This window comes from Mobula birostris, chromosome 2, assembly GCF_030028105.1.
Source record: "Mobula birostris isolate sMobBir1 chromosome 2, sMobBir1.hap1, whole genome shotgun sequence".
NCBI lineage: Eukaryota > Metazoa > Chordata > Chondrichthyes > Myliobatiformes > Myliobatidae > Mobula > Mobula birostris.
The window spans coordinates 59,296,602-59,317,377 of record NC_092371.1 but is presented as its reverse complement, the minus strand read 5'-3'; the positions used below and the strand labels follow the sequence as shown (position 1 = coordinate 59,317,377).

The following is a 20,776-nucleotide window of genomic DNA, read 5'->3' as shown; positions in this document are numbered from 1 at the left end:
GTGGTCATGGGCCAGGAGTCAATGTGAATGTTACGTTTCTTAGGGAGGCTCTGAACACATCATTGAATTGTTTTCTCTGGGTGCGTCTAGTGATGTTATGCAGCTGTTAACATCCTCCTCCATAGAAAGTTGGAAAAGATCAGACGAGGAAATTGACCATGTGATGGCAAGGCTTTAGCTGGAGGATCAAGGGGTGCAAATTTGAAGGAAAAATAGGAAGAAACAACAATCTGTTCCAAAATAGTGTCAGTAAACAAAAAAGTGGGGATTGAATAAGTTCAAAATAATTACGGGGAGAAGACAAGAGAATGGAGTTGAAAGGGATAATTAAACAGCCATAATGGAATTATGGAGCAAACTCGATGGGCTGAATGCCCTAATTCTGCTCCTGTGTCTTATGGACTAGAACTAGAATGTACCTTGTTTTACACAAGTTGGCTGGTTTGGAAAAGATCTATATGGACTGTTTCTGCTATGGACCTGTTTCTGCATTAGGCAAACTGCAGTGGGCCAAGGTTGTCTCGATGGCTAAATTTGATGTGCCACCATCAGCCTCTTAAAGCACTTCATAATGATGGATGTTAGACCTACTGAGTGTGAGTCATTAAGGCACATTACCTTCCCTTCTTTGGCACCAGGATGATAGTGATCTCCTCAAAGCAATTGGGAATCTCAGATGGGAGTAGAGAGAAGTTAAAGATGTAATTATTTCTGCCAGATAATCCACACAGGTATTGAGGACATTGCCAGCATATCCATCCAGGCTAGTTGTTTCCCATGGTCGCACTCTCAGAAAGGCCAATCCAATGTCTGCAATGATAAACGTGGGTATAGGGGCATCGAAGGCAGGTGATCTCATTTCATTGACCTTCTGTTCCAGATATGCATAGAACACATATGGTTCATCAGGAAGGGATGCTTTGTAGCTAGTGACACTTTGCAACTTCATGTTGTAGCCCATTATAGCATACAAATCTTGTCACAATTGACAAGTGTTTGTGTGGTTATATTTTGTAATAAATAAAGAGGATGGGACTCTTGTAACTTCCCTTTAAGAAAGGGGTGGTTTGGTGGATCTTTAATGTTATTGAAGGTGTGAAAAGATTGGAATAGAAAAGATGTTCCTATTTGCAGCGAAAACCAGATTTGGAAATATTGCCAATAACTCTAACAAGTTGTTCAGCAGAACTTTTTAAAATCCAGGTGATTTGAATATGAAATTCTTATTATCGTGATCAATTGAGTTGGCGTGGTGTAGATATATTTAAGCAGATGTTAGACACATAGTAAGGGAAGAAGGCATTGAAGGATATGTTGATAAGGTTAAACTAAGTGAGATGAGAGAAAGTTCATGTAGAACACAAGACTTGCCAAAGACCTGTTGGGCTGACAGAGTTGTTTCTAGGTTGTGGATAGAATGTATAATCTAATTTCTGCTTTCATTGTGATTGCTCTGCAAACTTAAGGAATTTCAATGATATTTTGACTGTGATATGTAAAACTTCATGCATGTTTAAGCACACACTTTTAGAACTTTCCTTCACATGGATGGAATGGTGTCAGTAAGAGTACTGCCTTCTGTATGGCTGTTTGCAAAAACAGCCTTAAATGTCACCTCATTCAATTGATATTTTAATTATATTTTAGGTGTTTTAAATTATCCAAACTAAATGCCATTCATAGCTTTTATTCAGTATTTACCAACTTAACTTGTGTTTGTAGCCAAAATCAATGCTAACGATATTTTCTGGCTATTAAATTTTCTCATTTAAAACTGCTAGCTGGTACAACATGGGCTCATTCAGTCTCTATTTAAAGAGTAATTACTTAGGCAGAAGTGCATCCTTAGAGAAGGTGAGAAGCATCAGCATTTCCCTAGTGAGGAAAGGAGAGTCACCAATAGGGACAATCTATCTGTCTAGTGAAAGTATGAACAGAGAATCAAAAGGTTTGAAAGGGAGATACCTACTATCAGTTCCATGCATGCTTATTGGTGAGAAATGGTGTGAAGGAGAGGTGGAATAGAATGAAGTATGAAGAGGCCTCTCACTCTCTCTCATTTTTATTTCATTTTCATTCATGAGATGACCATCACTGACTACACATTTTCTAAATCTCCTTGAAAAGGATGTGCTGACATGCAGCCATAGCTTTTCATATCAGTTTTTTTAAAATACAAACGGGTGGCTTGTTTGATCTTTATAGATGATGGTTGAGTGTCAACCTCTCGCTGTGGATCAGAAAGCACATTTCAGATTTCCTCTTGAGTAAAGCAGTTAAGTTTTACAACAGTTTGGCAGCTCCATTATTGATACCAGACTTTTGCCCATATTTATCATATTTAAATTTGCCACCTGTATCATGGGATTTATCCTTGGATCTCTGAACCTTTAGCCCAAATCTGCCGATGACCTCTTCAATAATATTACTGTTGTCACAAATGTATAAAATATATTCTCCGGTAAAGAAGTGCTAAAATTGTCAATTATCTTTCATCTCATTGTGAAGTATTTAAAAATGGATTTGGATTAACAGATTATCTGACAGTTCGAAACTCTTAGGTTGTATCAAATAGCTGATATTTGGCAATGTATACAAAATATCATAGTTGAAGATCCAGGCAGAGTTAAAGCCTGCAAAACTCTTACTTGTAGGTAAGACCACTGCTGCTAACTGTAGAATGAATGAAGGACCAGAAAAGAAGATGAGGCAGATTTTTACTCTTTAAGTAACAGTGAACTTAATAGTCAGACCAATGTATATATGTAAATTATCTAGTGATCTGCAACAAGGAGAATACTGGACAAGTTGCTTTACTTGATGCTTTGTAAAAATGGCAGTTTGCCCTTATTCTTTCTGGAGTTACAAGAAATTGCTACATTTACACATTAATTGCCAGTTATAACTGCTGCAGGCAGTTAGAACTGATGCTTAACAGCATGTCATTTTTAAATGAAAATAATATATTCTTATAATATTCCTCAATCTGTCTGGCCCTGCAAGGGAACAATTGAAACAAATGTCACATTCCCACAGGTTGGTAAACTGCTCAGAATTTTTTCTCTTCATTTTCTATCTTTCTTCACTCTATTTGGAAAAAGTAATTAGGATGACAAAAAGACTAGAAAATATATCAGAACTTCATGGTTCAAAGCTCCATTTATTATCAAAATATACAACTCTGAAATTCTTCAGTTCTCCGGGTAGCCATGAAACTGAGGGAAAAAAAATAAAGGAAAGACAGCACGATCATCAACCCCCAGATCCCACCTGCCTGCAAAAAAACTAAACAAAAAATGGAACCAACATCATCGCCTTTCCGCACAAAAACTGAGCCAAATGGATCAGACACATCGACCCCCAAATCTCCCTCGCCCCACAAAAAACTAACAAACCAGGTCAGACACACCGACCCTCAAATCCTCTACTCAAACAAAAGAAAGATCAAAACAAGTCGGGCACATCGACCCTCAAATCTCACTCCCCCCACAAAAAAAATCAAGATAAAACACAATATAAAAACTGTAAGACTGAAAAATAGTGTCTCTAGTCCAAAGTCTAAATCCAGAACGCAGAAAAAACATGGACAATACTCTATCTGGGCCAAAGCACTGCAGCAGGCTCTCCCCTCTCCGGTAAAGAGCAACTGACCGAAAGGCAGGCAGCTGGCGCGCACTTGCTTTAATGCCTCCATCTCCCTTGTTGCTTTAATCGGCAAACCATTGGAGGCAAATATTGTCTTGTGCCCTGTCCTGCAGCTTGCCCGTTATAAAGTTCATGCCTGCTGCCTCCTGGAGTCCTCTCAGAGACTGCAGAGCATTGGACACCCAGACGGTCTCCAAACTTCCGCACTCGCCTTGATGTTTCAATCATCCTCTTCACTTTAATCGGGGCGTTAATTGTCTCACTATTAAAGCCATTCCATTGGCAAATATAATAGACAGCAAAACTAACAAAATTTAAGAAGCACTTAGAGGCCAATTCCATTGATACGGCTGCATAAATGTATCCTAATTACTGCTGTAAAGCTCAGAATCAGAATTAGAATATAAACCAAGCTCTAAATATAAACCAAGAAATGGTCACCAGAGATGACAAATTCATATCAAATTATAGCATCACAGCATTTTTAAAAGTATATGTGTTCAATGCTACAGTAATTCTTTTCAGCTTACAATGTATTAATGCAACAATTACCTGTACCTTACCATTGTAGTCAATTGACTGTCCAGAATTGATGTATTCAATTGAACAGAATTTAAAACTCAACACAAATTAATGTTTTTGTGTCAGTAATAACACCATCCCTCATACCTATTCATATGAATGTTGAATACTACAGGTGTTGTTTAGAAGTATTTTCCACCAAATTTATTTCAATGTAGCAACTGAAAATTTTCCTTTTTCTTTGCCAACTCTTTGTCAGTTCTAGCATTAACTTATGATTAAATGTGTTGTACAGGCAAAAATAAAGCTGTTCAAAATTAAGGAGAATGATTTTGTTCTTAATAAGCTTTCCTTTGTTGGTTTAAACCATAAGACAGGGCTCACAGACCTTTTGTGTAATCATATTGGTCCACAGCATAAAAAAGGTTGGGAACTCCTGCCATAAGACATGGAGCTTAATCAAACCATTCAGCCCACTTGGCCTAGTGGATTAAAAATCTTCAGTTTTTAAGGTTGTGTGTCCAATTTTGTTGAATGACAATGCAGTAAAACATCTTGAATATTACTTACCGGGCATTATTTGATTGAAAAGATTGAAGTGCTTAATTAAGGAATTTCATCATGTGGCTCTACCAGGAGGTATTTTATAAGCTACCTTATTTAAGTTTATCATCTACACAAATACATTATGTTCTCTTCACGAATTAGCATATGATGGAAATACATGGATTGCCTAAACAATGATGTGAGATCGTAACGCAAATACGAGGAATTCTGCAGATGCTGGAAATTTGTGTTCACCAGCAACTTTCATGTGTATTTCTTGAATTGAATTATTTCTTAATCTTGAATTGAATTGTTTCTTGAATTATTTCTTGAATTGAATTATTTCTTAATCTTGTTTCTTAGCCAATTAGAGTCAATTCAACTTCATGAACAGTACAACCAGGTGATACTTTAAATTACAACAAGAATGCTCTATACTTAAAAAAAAACAGCTTTGCTATTTGCAGCATTGTATTAAATACTGTAGCAATCAATTTGTAACATGCTTCATAGCTAGAGGCAAAATGGCCCACTGTGACTCCCATCGTTTGGTTGTGAGCTCCCAAACTGAATTATCTGAGTTATATAAGAATGGTTCAAGAATAAAAGATGAGGCTCCACCACAGTGGGGGCTCCTGATGTTCTGGTTAGAGTAAGGACTTCCTTGCTACCTATTCGTTCGAAGACTCATTGTTGATTTAAGTCATGTTGGTGTCTTGTTATACAGTAAATCTGTCCAGGAGCATAATAGGTTTATGTATGTCTTGATATGGTATTTATTAAAATTAGTGTTGGGAAAGTATTGCAAGATAAATATATAAAATATATATTACCAAACAAATATTTTTGCACCTGCCTGCAAATATGAGGCTGGGGATTAAAGGGATTATATGCATGAATGGATTGACAAATCCAGTTAGTTAGTTTGGTTAGTTTGTGATTAACTATTGTCTAGAAGATTTTGCCAGTTACAAAAGCAATAGAGTTAAGAATTTCAGTTTTTGGCACAGACAGCTAAGAAGCATCTGTACCTATTGAAACCAAAGGTTATTTTGCACTTTTCTTGGTACATACAGAACCTTAATTTAATATCTGATCAAATCAGTGGGGAGATTAGCCATCACTACCTTCACAGCGCAATCTTATTTCAATACTATTTGTAAATGAGCTTCTGTCATTCAAGGATATCCAAAATGTTCACACCTGCCCACTTACATAGGGCCTTCTACAGTGGAAAGAGCAGGAAAATGTGGGCTTCTGCCCACCATTTTGGGAGTCAGAGGCACCCATCTCTAATTTAAAATCGCCAACATGAATGCACTTGTCCTGCAATTGGATTGGGCAGTGAGTGTAGAAGTAGATGATCAAAGAGCAAGTAAGTCAGGGATACCTAGAAATTTGCCATTGTATAAAAATGAAACTGATACCTGGTCTGTACTTTTTCGAAGTAATACTTTATTATTGAAAATCTGATGCTGAACTAGACAATCCAATGAAAAATATTTATGCTCTGTGGTGGATCATTTTCAGATGTATTTATATAACTAAAGGTTACCATTCATTGAATATCAAGTTTTGTTGTAATAAATGCTTCAAAATTATGTTTGGCCTTCTGCCTGATTATGTAGTTCAGCGAATATTTTATTCACTTATAATACTGTTGGCAACATGAGCATATAAAACTGTGCAATTTGCACCCAGATTGCTGAATACATTCACAGTGAGAGCTCTGCTCCAATCTCTTTTTTTCATTAAATATTCACTGTACAATGCTGGAGCTATGCATGGTCCATGAAATGTGCTATAAAATCCATTTTGCACCTTGTTGTACATTTACAGTTTAAAAGAATCTTTAATGTGGCTGTGCAAAAGCCAAATCCTGGACAGAAATATTGTTATCACCCCTGTCAACAGAATTTGCTTATGTTCTTTGGAGTAGGGAAGAAGATGAGGAAAGTGATTTTACAATGAGTTGAAGGTGTGTGATACATATCAAGTGACAGAACTCCGATAAGTAGCAGCTGACAGGGAAATGAAAAAGAAAATACAGCTAGCAAAGGGAAGAGAATATCAGCATGTGTAAATGGGAGCACAGATGTCTTCAACAGGTATATAGTAAGTGGAGGGATGCAGATATCAAGGATTAAGAGCGATCTAAGCACAGACTGAAGACAAAATAAAGATTTTATATTTGTGTTTACTAAGCAAGAGGAACTTGGAAGAAAGGGAGGGCACAGAGATAATGTCAGGGCGAAAATTAATGAGATACTGGAGAGACTGGCTATGCGTAGCTGCAAGTTACCTGCTCCGATGAATTTTGGGTAGCTGTGGGGCATGGAAGGACATGCCATAATAAACCAATCCTCCCTAGATACACTGGACTTGCCAGAGGAACGGAAAATGTCAAATGTAACATAATTGCTTTTAAAAAAGTGTATATGGACAAGCCAAATAATTACAGAAAATTGCAGGCTTGTCAGTTTAGTCAGAGCTATGGAAACATTTTTAGAAAAAATATTCAGGGAAAACTTGGAGAAGTTTAAGTAGATAAAAGAGAGGTAGCATAACTTTTCTACAAACGTTTGTAAAAGCAAGTCCTGTTTGACTAACCTAATGGAACTTGTAGAAGGAAATGCAGTGGATTTCAGGTTTACAGTACATATTTGATGAAGTTCTACACAAAAGATCGGTTATCAAAATTGAAGCCCTGGGTTTTGGAGGGTTGCCAAGAGCACATAGAGTAAATTTGGCTTTAAAAAAACAGCATGCAAATGCTGGTATCACTCCTTTTTTGATGCATATTAATGACTTAGACATGGGTTTGTGGAGTAATGTTTTCAAATTTGTAGATGCCACAAAACTTTAATGTATGAGGAAGCTAATGATAGACTGATAAGCGAGGCTTTGGACCTACTTCGGGCAATTTGGTTCGGAATGTATTGTTCACTTCGATTGTTTGCATGGTTTGTGTTTTCTTCTTTTCTTGCGCATTGGGTGTTGGTCTTTTACTTTTTATTTTCATTCTTAAATTGGGTTCTTTTGGGTTTCTCACTTTGTGGCGATCTGTAAGCAAACAAATCTCAAGATTGTATAATTTATACATTCATTGATAATAAATGTACCTTGAATCTTTGATAGACTGCAAGAAGACATAGACTGGATAAGAACTGGTGGATAAATTTTAGTGCCAAGAAGTACTAAGTGATGCATTTTGGCCAAACAAATATAAAGGGACAATATGGAAGTATGGCACAACACTTAAGTGTTAAGTAATGGAGGATTTGGGTATAAGTGTGTCATAATCCTTGAAACTGGCAGTATGTTTTCAGGGAGTGATTAGTAACATATATGTTGACAAGATTTATAAATTGGAGAGGATAGAGAAAAAATTTACTGAAATAGCTTTGGAGATGAAGGATGAAGCTTTTAGACCCGCAATGCTGGGAGTGCCCTCCTTTGAGTAAAGGTTGAGAGAATACCAGAAAGATGAGTTTAGATGAGGTAAATAAAGGACAATCGTCTCCATTAGTGAATGATTCAAAGATCTAAGACCACAAATTAAAAATTTTGGACAAAAGATACAGGGGGGTGTGGGGAAAAACTCAGAGTAATTTTGGCCATGTATTCACTGCCTAAAATGATGGTGGAAACAGAATGAATGTAGAGGAATGGGATCTGAAAAATTTATTGATGACATCACCATAATAGGTCAGATCTCAAATGATGAGATGGAGCACAGGAAGGAGACAGAGTCTTGTGGCATTGTGGCATGTATGTATCAATGATGCTGAGGTGGAGATGGTTGAGAGCTTCAAGTTCCTAGGTATAAATTTCACATATAGCTTTGTCCTGGTGAAACCATGTAAACAACATGGACCAGAAAATGCGCCAGTGTCTCAAGTTTCTTAGAAGGCTGTGGAAATTCCCTATTGACCCTCACCAATTTTTATAGATGCACTAATAAAAAGCATTGTATCTGGAAATAAGTCAGAAAATGTGTAGCTCGGGTTGAATTGTTCTCTGATCTTGGCAGCCCATTTTCAGGTGCTTTGTCACCACACAAGTAGACATCATCAGTGCGCTGTTCACTTGTTGCATTGAATCTGGATTCATCACACCTTGGTATGGCAATTGCTCTGCCTTGGAGCACAAGAGATTGCTGAGAATTATGGGCACAGCCCAATCCCACACTAAACCATTTCTCTCACCAATGACTCTGTGTACACTTCCCTCTGTCTTGGGAAACCAGCCAACATAATCAAACACCCTTCCTACCCTGATAATTTTTTCTTCTCCCAGCACACCCTTCCATTGAGCAGAAGATGCAAAACACTGCAAACACCAAGCTGAAGGACAGTTTCTATCCTGCTGTAATAAAACTTTTGAACGTACCTCATGTATAATAAAGATGAACTTGTTATCTCTCAAATCTAAGCAACACACACAAAATGCTGAGAAACTCAGCAGGCCAGGCAGCATCTGTGGAAAAGAGTACAGTCGACATTTTGGGCTGAAACCCTTCGGCAGGACTGGAGGAAAAAAAAGCGGAGGAGTAGATTTAAAAGATGAGGGAAGGGGAGGCAGAAACACAAGATGATAGGTGAAACCTGAAGGGAGAGGGGGCTGAAGTGAAGAGCAGGGATGTTGATTGCTGAAAGAGGCAGAAGGCCATGGAAGAAAGAAAAGGGGGAAGGAGCACCAGAGGGTGGTGATGGGTGGGCAAGGAGATAAGCTGAGAGAAGGAAAAGGGGATGGAATGGTGAAGGAGGGGGTGGGTGGTGGGCACTACTGGAAGTTTGAGGAGGCTACCCAAACAGAATACAAGGTGCTGTTCCTCCAACCTAAGTGTGGCCTCATCACGACAGTGGAGGAGGCCATGGACAGACATATCAGAATGGGAATGGGAAGTGGAATTAAAATGGGTGTAATCTACCTCCCTGTGGTCCTTACACCTTATTTGTCTACCTCCACTGCACTTGCTGCATTCTGTTATTGCTTTTCCCTTTATACCATTTGATGCACTTAAGTTTTGAAATTATCTGAATGGATGGATGCAAAATAAAATTTTTCACTGTATCTCAGTTCGTGATAATAATAAACTAATTTCCAATTACCAAGCATTATTTCTGGGGATTGCTCTTATAGGAGCTGGCATAGATTCAATGGACTGAACGGTTGTTTCTCTGAATTTGTTTCAGAGTCAGACTTTGGCTTTCAGAAAAAAATGGTACCTTTGTGGTATAATTACCAATTTCATTGCAGAACTCCAGATTGAAACTGAGTGCAAATTCCAAGATTTATACTTTGCACTACCCCCCAGCAGTTCACATACAAGTCAAGGCTAGAAAGGCAAAACAATTTCAGCGCCAACTGATAAACCAACTAAGAAAAATCACAAGTATTGGTCATATGATATGAATGGTTAGGTTTAGAAGATTCTTATGTGAAATAAATTCTACTTTTGTGTTCCAAGTTTGTTCTTAGCTTCTTCAGTCTTAAATCCATCCCTATGATATTAACATGTGATTACACAACCCTCCCTGTATCAAGATTTAATTCTTGTATACATCAACTTATCAGCGTCTTCTTGAGTATTTCAGTATTTTCTTTATAATCAGTGCCTTGCATACTGTCGGTGAAAGAGCATACTGTTTGGATGGTTAAAAAGATTTACTAACAGAAATTTATAAATAATTTCATAACAGGGGAAAGTAGGTCAAAATTATACTGAAATTACATAAGCTGATAGAAACATAACTTTAGGAAACCAACATGTTAGTTGTTTTCAAATACACTTATGAATGATCTTGTAATTAAGGACATTAAATCTGTGAGTTGTTTCCTCCATTGTACATAAATTTAAATAGGCTAAAATGTTGGTTATTGCTCAATTAGTAACACAGTCTAAACTCTGCGAGTCAGAATATTGTGGTTCAAAGATTGAGCTCAAAAGTTTTAGACTGAAATTCAATACAATGCTGAAGGGATTATACACTATTTGGAGGTAGGAGGTAGTGTGTTTTGGAGAAGTTGTTAAACCAGAGATCTTTTTTATGGGAATAAGGATCTTATTGTACTTCAAAGAGCAGATGAGTTATCCCTAATATCCTGGCCAACATTTATCCCTAATTAAATATTATTAAATCACCTAATCTAGTCACTGTGAGCATATTGGCTGCTTATTTACAACACTTAAATGTTTTCCTTGGCTTACAGTTTGATTGGACGTTGGAACATCCCAAAAACAGTCACAAAGGAAAAGAAGCTTTCTCTTTATCAAATATCTTTGAGCTTATCAGTCACCAGAGTCTTATGAAATAGCTGGATAATAACTGTCACTCTTTCCCATTTTACAACTTGAACACAATTGAACAGTTAATAGATATTTCTCTAGGCATTGAGGACGAGTTGTTTTTCTCTGGTTTTCTGGGTATTGATGATGCCAATGTAGATTCTGTAGACTCTATCACAGATTTTTGATGTGGACAGTGAGTGATTACACAGAAAGTGATGTAGTTTTCCCACCACTTTATACTAATGAAGGCATTTTTAATCATTCTGCTTGGTCTTTCTCTGTTTCACAGTCCAAGGATTATGGAGTCTGTGAGGACATTGGATTTCTTTTCAAAGAAGCATTCAAAATATGCTGAGCATTATGAGCATAGAGCCTCAGTACTGGGGATGTTGGCTTTGGAGGCGATGCTGATGTGAATATGCTTAGTACAGCATAAGCTATAGGAGCAGAATTAGGCTGTTTGGCCAATGGAATCTGCTCCATCATTTCATCATGGCTGACCTATTCTCCTCTCAGCCCCAATCTCCTGCCTTCTCCCCATATTTCGTCATGCCCTGACTGATCTATCAATTTCTGCCTTAAGTATACCCAATGACTTGTCTTCCAATGCCACCTGTGACAACAAATTCTACAGATTCACCATGCTCTTGCTAAAGAAATTCCTCCTCATCCCTGCCAATCGTTTTGGGGAATTTTGCTACGGTAGCATTGAAGGTAGTACTTCTGTCCTTCGAGGTACCTATTGTGAATAATCCTTGTAGAAAGATCACTCTTGTCTCCCCAACTATGCATCTAAGTTTTCAGTCATTGTACATTCTTTTCCTCTTATGGTCATAGATTGTACTGACACATTGGGGTAGAAGGTGAATTTTAGCAAAGGTACAATTTAAAATGTTCTTCAGGATTACTGCTTTGATCAAGGAGATCCATACAGAATATAGACTGCAAACATTTAAAAGTTATGTTGCTTGAAATTTTAATAATCAATCTTACTATCTCAGTTAGTATAAATTTTGGTTGCATGCAATTTCAAAAACATTTGTATCACCAGTGAATTAAAATGCTGGAAATGATTGGTAGGTCAAGCCACATCGGTGGAGAGGTATACATTTAATGTTTTGGGTTAATTATCTTTAGTTAAAACTGGGGAAAAGTTAGAGATTCCTCACTTGAGCCAAGTGCAGAAGCAGAGGTGAGGATGGCAAACATGATTAAGTAACAGGTGATACCGGGGGGAAAAGAATTAAAGCAAATGGTACCTCGATAGTACCTCTAAAGTAGTATGAAGTTTTGATCGTCTGAAAAATGGAGGCGGTGGTAATAGTTTAAACACTGGGCCTGGAAAGTGGTGAAGTGCCCACGTAGGCACATGGATGGAAGAAAAATGGAGGCTATATGGGAGGAAAGGGTTAGGTTGACTTTAGAATAAGGTAAAGGATGACACAGCACTGTGGGCTAAAAGGCCTGCACTCAGCTATGCTGGTTCTATGTTCCATGTATCTGCCTTTGCTTCGGTTTGTCGCCTTATTATGAAAAGTCCATATTTTCTAGGGTTTTAATCATGGACCTTTATTGATGGGGATCATGTTATATCAGGGAGTGTGCAGCTTGGTAGGGGATCTTTTGTCTTGAGGGTATTCAGCGTAAGACCTGTGCTTTTGCATATTCCAATCGATGAGCTTATGATGAGTTGGAGCACGGCCTCTGAACGTGCATGAACTCGAGTGCCATTCGAGGGCTGCAATTCAATGCCAGAGGTGAAAGTGGCTTTGTTTTTGGAGTAGGGATAATGCTGGTTAAACTGCTTTTTGTTTACCCTGTAGACCGCAAGGAGATTGTTGGGCTTGGATTCAATATAGGGGGAGGAGGACTGAAAAAAATTGCTTGGGCATGATGACACAATATTGCTTGATCCTCATCTCACAGGGATTGAGTCACTGGTGGAACCATTGGTTAAAATCATGACATGGATGTAGACATGTAGTGGATGTAAACTGGAAATAAAAATTAAAGGACACCTGGATCTGAGGAAAATTCTTTATGATTCCCCTAGGTTGTAAGAGTCAAAGAATTTTGAAAAGTCCAAAAAATGCATACACAATGGTCATTCCTATTGCCTGTACTTTCCTTGGAGTTGTCATGCAATGAAAATCACATCCTTTGTGCTTCGTGCAGTTTGAGGAATAGTTCTTCAGCACTGTGTAAACACAGTCGTAGAAGACCCTTATTAAAATATATACCATTGAAACATGTAAAACTCTTGAAAGAGTTGGCAAGAAAGTATGTTTCCTCTTTCCAATGAGTCTGGAACCACAAGAATTTCAAAAAAAAAGTTGGCCATTTGGGACTGAGAAGAGGAAATATTTCTTCATCTAGAGGTTGGTAAGCTTTGGAGTTCTCCACCTGGGAAGATGGGTGAGACCAGGTCAGGGGGAAAACCTTTGTTGAGAACCTTTTCTTTGTCCACCACAAAGGCAAACTGTCCCAGTGACTACCCATTTCAATTTTACTTCCCATTCCCATTCTGACATGTCGGTCCATGGACTCATCTACATATTGAGGTTATACTCAGATTGGAGGAACCGCACCTCATATTCCATCTGGGTAGCCTCTAACCTGAAAGCATGGATGTTGATTTCCCCAACTTCTGGTAAATTTTCTCCCTTCTTCCTTCTCTCTTTTTTTTAAAAAATCCACATTCTGGTTACCTATCTCCACTTCTCTTCATCTCAGTTGCCCATTACATCCCTCTGCTTTTCCCCTCACCCCACTTTTCTTCTTTTTCTTCCATTATCCACTGCCCTCCACTATTGGATTCTATCTTCTAAGCCTTTACCTCTTCCACCTATCCCCTCCCAGATTCTTAATTCATCGCTCCTACAAGGTCTCACCTATCACCTGCCACGTTATATTCCTTCCCCCTCCCCCTTCTTTATATTCTGGCTTAAGGCCCCCTTCCTTTCCAGACATCTTGGCCTGAAATATTGATTGTTTATTCATCTTTATAGATGCTGCCTGAATTGGTGAATTTCTCCAGCATTTTGTGTCAGGGTTTCCAGGATCTGCAGAATCTCTTGTGATTTAATTATGTGGACCCTCTTTTTTCTTCTTTGACAGTACCTCTCTGAATGGAGGATGACCTATCTGTAGTCTGCTGGGTTCTGAGGTGTTTCATGTGACTAATGTGAGAACCAAAGCGATCTGGGAATACAGGCCCGTAATTCATTGAAAGTGGTGTCACAGGTAGATAGGGTCGTAAAGAAAGCTTTTGGCACATTGGCCTTCATAAATCTAAATATTGAATACAGGAGATGGGATGCTATATTGAAGTTGTATAAGACATTGGTGAGGCCTAATTTGGAGTATTGTGTACAGTTTTGATCATCTACCCACAGGAAAGATGTAAATAAGGTTGAAAGAGTACAGAGAAAATTTACAAGGATGTTGCTGGGTCTGGAGGACCTGAGTTATATGAAAAGGTTGAACAGGATGGGACTTTATTCCTTGGAATTTAGGAGATTGAAAGGAGATTTGATGGAGGGATACAAAGGTATGAGGGTTATAGATAGGGTAAATCCAAACAGGCTCTTTGCACTGAGGTTGGGGGGGTTACAACTGGAGCTCATGGATTAAGGATGAAAAGTGAAAAGTTTAAGGGGAACATGAGGGGAAGCCTCTTCTCTCAGAGGGTTGTGAGAGCGTGGAATGATCTGCCAGTGTAAGTGGTGCACGTGAGCTCAATTTCAACATTTTAGAGAAGTTTTGATAGGTACATTGATGGTAGGGGTATGGAGGGCAATGGCCCTGGTGCAGGTCGATGGGAGTAGGCAGTTTAAATGGCACGGCACGAACTGGATGGGGCCAAGGGCTTGTTTCTGTGCTGTACTTTTCTATGACTCTAAATGTAGACCCTCCTGCAATTGGGGCAAGTGGATGGGTAGATATTGAGGTAGGTTGCTCCTTCAGCTTCTAGTGCAATGCTACTGTTGGTTCCCAGTGCATGGACTCGAGGTTGTCCACACACCTCATTATCCTCTGACCTATCCTTTGTAGATCAGGCTGGAGCAGGGATGTGTACTGTGATCCAGCTGTGCAGCCAGAATCAGAGCCAGGGTTGGAGTCAGAAATGGGAATGCTGGGGGTGGGGATGGATTGCATAGAAGTTGTTGTATTCATGGGTAAGTTGACTACAAATTGTCTTTGTAGCTTTAGTATTATCACCAGCAACCTAAGTTACTGTATATCCATGTTTTTTTGTTATATGTTGTGAATACAGAGGACTTGGTATACTATACCAAATACCTTTCTCCTTTTTGAGCAGTTATGATCCAGAGATTTCCAAGGGTCAGTGTAGATGTTGTACTTCTTCAAGAAGGCATTGAACACAGCCTTGAATTTCTTTCACTTGTCCTCTTGTGGTCTATTCCCATGACAGAGCTAGAAATGGTGTGTCTATTTTGGATTTTTGGAGTCAAAGCATGCAACTGATCTGGCCTGCCCAATGTAGCCATCTGTAGGTAATTATGCTTGTGATATTAGCCTAGGAGAAGATAGTCATTTGCTTATCCTTGCAGTAATGTGGAGAATTTTGTGGAGGCAGCATTTATGGTATCTTTTCATTGGATTTAAAGTTGCATTTAAAATTAGGTCAGATTTCAGAAGCAGAAAGAAAAACAGAAATATGCGGTGTCCATTAGATTATGACTTTAATCAAGGTCCCAGATCTTGATCCTTAAATATTATTTTCCTCAACTGACCTGGTCAAGGTGGCACTAGTGAACAATGATTCCTTGGGGGACATCTTCCAGATAGTCAATCATTTCAGCTTTTCTACATCTTTACTTATTCTTTTTATCTTAATTTTGTTTTTAAAACTGTTGGAGTCTGTGACTTATACTCTGTAGTTTGATCGAGTGAGCTAGCATCCTGCTGTGCCCAAAGAAAGACTCCAGGAGAGAAATGCGAGCACGAGCTACCACGAGGAGAACCTCAGACGAGACGAGGGGCCGTGATCGACTACATTTCTCACTGATTGAAGAGTTGAGGAAGACTGAAACATCAGGGCAGGAGGAGAGTGAGTAGTTCTCACCTGGGTCATGGTGCGTTCCTCGGAAAGGCCACTGGTTAAGTTGCTTTCCCTGGAGAGGCTGCTAGTTTGAGTCACTTTCATCAGAAAGCCCACTGTTTCGAGTCACAGCCATTGGAGAGGCTGCTGGTTCAAGTCACTTTCCTCGATGAGACTGCTGCTTCGAGTCACTTTCCTCAGAGAGGCCACTGGTTCGAGTCTCTGCCCTCGGAGGGGCACTGGTTTGAGTTGCTGCCATCGGAGGAGTTGCTGCTTTGAGTCACTGCTATTGGACGGGTTGCTGGTTCTAGTTGCTGCCACCAGAGTCCCGATGATCTTGGAGATGTTATTGAAAATCTGAGATTCATGGATTGGACTGTGGTCCAAATTAACTGTAGTTCATATTGTCCTCCTTTAGTTTTATGCTTTTGTTCATGTTCTCGCCCATTCTTTCTTGTTGCCGATTGGTGGGCTGGGAGTTTGGGTGATCTGTTAGTTTTTGTGTGAGGGAGGGGTTGGGGGTGTTTGGAGTTTGTGAGTTTTTGTTTCTTTTTCTTTTCGTGCGGGGGTGGGTATTGATGTTTTCCTTTCAATGACTTCCATGGTTTTCTGTATTCTACAGCTATCTGGAGAAGAGCCAAATTTCAGTTGTATTCTGCAGACATACTTTGATAATAAAATGAACCTTTGAACCTTTTGACCAAAGGCTATGCTGGTACATTGAAGGTGATGGTGAATTTCAACATCAATATCTGCCGTTGCCTGGAGATGGCTTTTGACATGTGAGAAGTGAGTCTTGCTGTGAGCCTTTATCATGGTGCACTTTGGCAGTTGGTAAAGAACAGTTGTACTGCAGATGTTAAGTGTAAGACCTGTTCTCTTGACAGATTCAGTGAACAAGTCAATGATGATTCGGAGTTCAGCCTCAAAATCAGTGCACATGCAAGCATTGTCTGTGTACTGTAGCTCAATATTCTTGTTTTTTTTTTGAGTATGAAATGATGCAGGGCAGCCCAATTTTCCAGGCTCTCAATGTGAATGTACAGATGCTGAGTGATGGCCTACAACACACTCACTTCAGTGAATTATCTAATGATGACTTGGAACTTGGACTCTGAATATTTGCAAATGCTTTTGGGTGATTTTGGTTCTGGAGTTTAGTTGCTGTAGGTTGAATAGCTTCCCAGTACTTCTGAAAATAATTCCACATTTTCATTATGTGACAAATCTAGGAAAATGCAGGAAGCACAATCATCTACTCCGCATGACCTTTATCAGGCTCATTAAAACATTAATTGGCAGTGACTATGTCTACAAAGAAGTCTCCATTTTGCAAGTCCATGGTGGTAGGCAAGTCATGATGTTAACCAAGGGTCAACCAAGATGTCAACCATCTTTATGTCCCTGTTAGGTTGAAAGGAAAGGTTAACAGTTTGAGAGAGCTATGGTTTTCGAGGGATATTGGAAACCCAGTTTGGAAAAAGAGAGATATCTACAATAAATATAGGCAGCATGGAGTAAATGAGGTACTCGAGGAATATAAAGAATGTAAAAAGAATCTTAAGAAAGAAATTAGAAAAGCTAAAAGAAGATATTGGGTTGCTTTGGCAAGTAAAGTGAAAATAAATCCCAAGGGTTTCTACCGTTATAATAATAGCGAAAGGATAGTGAGGGATAAAATTGGTCCCTTAGAGAATCAGAGTGGACAGCTATGTGTAGAGCCAAAAGCGATGGGGGAGATTCTGAACAATTTCTTTTCTTTGGTATTCACTAAGGAGAAGGATATTGAATTGTGTAAGATAAGGGAAACAGGTGATTAAAGAAGAGGAAGTACTGGAGCTTTTAAGGAATATAAAAGTGGATAAGTCTCCGGGTCCTGACAGGATATTCCCTAGGACCTTGAGGGAAGTTAGTGTGGAAATAGCAGGGGCTCTGACAGAAATATTTCAAATGTCATTAGAGACGGGGATGGTGCCGGAGGATTGGCGTACTGCTCATGTGGTTCCATTGTTTAAAAAGGGTTCTAAGAGTAATTATCGGCCTATGAGTTTGACGTTAGTGGTGGATAAATTGATGGAAAGTATTCTTAGGGAAGGTATATATAATTATCTGGATAGACAGGATCTGATTAGGAACAGTCACTGTGGATTTGTGCGTGGAGGGTCATGTTTGACAAATCTTATTGAATTTTTTGATGAGGTTACTAGGAAAATTGATGAGGGTAAAGCGGTGGATGTTGTCTATATGGACTTCAGTAAGACCTTTGACAAGGTCCCACACGGAAGGTTGGTTAGGAAGGTTCAATCGTTAGGTTTTAATATTGAAGTTGTAAAATGGATTCAGCAGTGGCTGGATGGGAGACGCCAGAGAGTGGTGGTGGATAACTGTTAGTCAGATTGGAGGCCGGTGACTAGTAGTGTGCCTCAGGGATCTGTACAGGGTCCAATGTTGTTTGTCATATACACTAATGATCTGGATGATGGGGTGGTAAATTGGATGAGTAAGTATGCAGATGATACTAAGATAGGTGGTGTTGTGGATAATGAAGTCGGTTTTCAAAGCTTGCAGAGAGATTTAGGCCAATTAGAAGAGTGGGCTGAAAGATGGCAGATGGAGTTTAATGCTGATAAATGTGAGGTGCTACATTTTGGTAAGACTAATCAAAATAGGACATACATGGTAAATGGCAGGGCATTGAAGAATGCAGTAGAACAGAGGGATCTAGGAATAATGGTGCATAGTTCCCTGAACGTGCAATCTCATATGGATAGGGTGGTGAAGAAAGCTTTTGGTATGCTGGCCTTTATAAATCAGAGCATTGAGTATAGGAGTTGGGATGTAATGTTGAAATTGTACAAGGCATTGATGAGGCCAAATTTGGAGTATTGTGTACAGTTTTGGTCACTGAATTATAGGAAAGATGTCAACAAAATAGAGGGAGTACAGAAAAGATTTACTAGAATGTTGCCTGGGTTTCAGCACCTAAGTTACAGAGAAAGGTTGAACAAGTTGGGTCTTTATTCTTTGGAATGTAGAAGGTTGAGGGGGGTCTTGATAGAGGTATTTAAAATTATGAGGGGGATAGATAGAGTTGACGGGGATAGGCTTTTTCCATTGAGAGTAGGGAAGATTCAAACAAGAGGACATGAGTTGAGAGTTAAAGGGCAAAAGTTTAGGGGTAACATGAGGGGGAATTTCTTTACTCAGAGAGTGGTAGCTGTGTGGAACGAGCTTCCAGCAGAAGTGGTTGAGGCAGGTTCGATGTTGTCGTTTAAAGTTAAATTGGACAGCTATATGGACAGGAAAGGAATGGAGGGTTATGGGCTGAGTGCAGATCGGTGGAACTAGGTGAGAGTAAGAGTTTGGCATGGTCTAGAAGGGCCGAGATGGCCTGTTTCTGTGCTGTAATTGTTATATGGTTATATGGGTCTCTAACAGGGCCTCTCAGTGAAGAACAGTATCAAACACAGCTGTGTTATTGCCCGAAATGTTTCTTAATCTTTCTCATTACTGAAAATGCAGAATCAATGAAATCCAGAGTCTGCTGAGAGCAGATTGAAGGCACTCAAGTCTGGAGATCAAGATTGCTACATGAGGTGCAGGTATGATCTCCAGAAAGCCATCTCTTGGGCAAAGTGGGGATTCCTGACTACACTGGAATCAATGAGGGATGCCCGACAGCTGTGGCAGGGTTTGAATGCCACAACCTCCTACAAAGCTAAATCTTGTGCCTAAGGGACAGTTTCCAGATGAGCTCATTACCTATCGCTTTGACCACCAGAACAGGGAGGAACCATTGTACACCCATGTTTCCCAATGACCGTTTGGTCTCAGTATCTGAAGATGACATGCGGGCTAGCTTCAAGAGAATGAATCTAAAGAAAGCATCTGGTCTGGACGCAGTACCTGGCCAAGTACTAAAGACCTGTGTTTACCAACTAGCTGGTGTATTCACGGATATCTTCTACCTCTCTCTCTGGTAGTGTGTGCTACCCACCTGCTTCAAACAGTTTCAATCATACCAGTGCCCGGGAAGAGTGTGGTAACCTGTTTAAATGACTATTTCCCTTACATCCACAGTGATGAAGTGTTTTGAGAGGCTGCTGTTGAAGCTTGTCAGATCCTGTCTGAGTGGTGACATGGATCTGCTCCAATTCGCCTGCCAAAGCAATAGGTCTACAGTAGATGTCATAACATTGGCTCTTCACACAACCCTGGAACAGCTGCACAGCAAAGATGCATACATCAGGATGCTCTTTATTGATTGCAGCTCAGCATTTAACACTATTATCACCTCAAAACTAACCAATAAACTCCAAGACCTGAGCCTCAATACCCCCTTGTGCAATTGGATCCTGGATTTCCTCACTCATAGACCCCAGTCTGTTCAGATTGGCAAAAACATCTCCTCCACAATCTCCATCAGCACAGGAGCACCGCAGGGATGTGTACTTGGACCCCTGCTCTACTCGCTTTACACCTATGACTGTGTGACTAAGTAGAGCTCCAACACCACATACAAGTTGGCTGATGTCACCACTGTTGTGGTTTGTATTAAAGGAGGTGATGAATCAACATACAGGAGGGAGATTGAAAACTTGGCTGAGTGGTGTAATAACAACCTGTCACTCAATGACAATAAGACCAAAGAACTGGTTGTAAACTTCAGGAGAGGGAAACCAGAGGTCCAATGAGCCAGTAAT

At 39.5% G+C, this 20,776-nt stretch overlaps 1 protein-coding gene across 2 annotated transcripts in view; it reads left to right on the top strand.

Moving 5' to 3' along the window:
- Positions 1–20,776, top strand: part of nol4lb (nucleolar protein 4-like b) — a 371,742-nt gene that overhangs the window by 38,413 nt on the left and 312,553 nt on the right. The gene's annotated exons all lie outside the window — the stretch shown is intronic.